This window comes from Tiliqua scincoides, chromosome 3, assembly GCF_035046505.1.
Source record: "Tiliqua scincoides isolate rTilSci1 chromosome 3, rTilSci1.hap2, whole genome shotgun sequence".
Lineage (NCBI taxonomy): Eukaryota > Metazoa > Chordata > Lepidosauria > Squamata > Scincidae > Tiliqua > Tiliqua scincoides.
The window spans coordinates 228,198,412-228,199,287 of record NC_089823.1 but is presented as its reverse complement, the minus strand read 5'-3'; the positions used below and the strand labels follow the sequence as shown (position 1 = coordinate 228,199,287).

At 52.3% G+C, this 876-nt stretch overlaps 1 pseudogene; it reads right to left on the bottom strand.

Annotated features, from left to right (window-relative positions):
• Positions 1–374: 374 nt before the first annotated feature.
• On the bottom strand, positions 375–494 carry LOC136646795 (5S ribosomal RNA; annotated as a pseudogene).
• Between the last annotated feature and the right edge of the window lie 382 nt (positions 495–876).

Genomic DNA, 876 nt, shown 5'->3' with positions numbered 1-876 from the left:
GAGAACTGAACAAACTTCCATACAACAAGGGGCAGCCCGATTCTCCAAATGGGCAGCGCTGCTTGCTAACATGCTGCCTGGGCAAGAGCTTCACAAACATGCCGTGAGGCACATTGTGGTGGCCAAGAGGGGGAAGGCGCTGGCAGGGAGGCCAGCGCCAGTCACTGCTGGGCCTCCGTACTGGCGGGAGAAGCAGCAGTAACCAGTGCATCATGCAGGCTGGCTAATGTACATGGTTTAAATTTTCTCATGGTTGGCAACCTTCAGTCTCAAAAGACTATGGTATAAGCCTACAGCACCCGGTATTCCCAGGCGGTCTCCCATCCAAGTACTAACCAGGCCTGACCCTGCTTAGCTTCCGAGATCATGGTATAAGCCTACAGCACCTGGTATTCCCAGGCGGTCTCCCATCCAAGTACTAACCAGGCCTGACCCTGCTTAGCTTCTGAGTTCAGTTGAGATCGGGCATCTGCAGGGTAACAGTTGCTGCATGCGTTACCAAGTTGGACTTGATTTGAGTCATGCATTACCCTCCTCGACTTCATTTGAGTCATCTGAAATATAAGTTCCAGAACGTAGTGTGGTGTCACCTGGTTCATTCTCATTTTGTCTAGATCAGTGTTTCTCAAAGTGTGCTCCTAGGAGCCCTGGGACTTGAGACCCCCTTCAGGGGCTCCATGAACACACCATAAGTGGCTGCCTTCTGCCCCCTGCCTGGGTTGCACCATCTCTCTGGGGAACCCCAAAACTCCTTTTAGGAGTGCAAAGGGCTCTGGATACCAAAAAAGCTGAAAACCACTGGTTTAGGTTATATAGGCAAAGGTGCTCCAAACCACAGCCTGCGGGACAGATCTGGCACTCTGCCTTTCCCCTCCC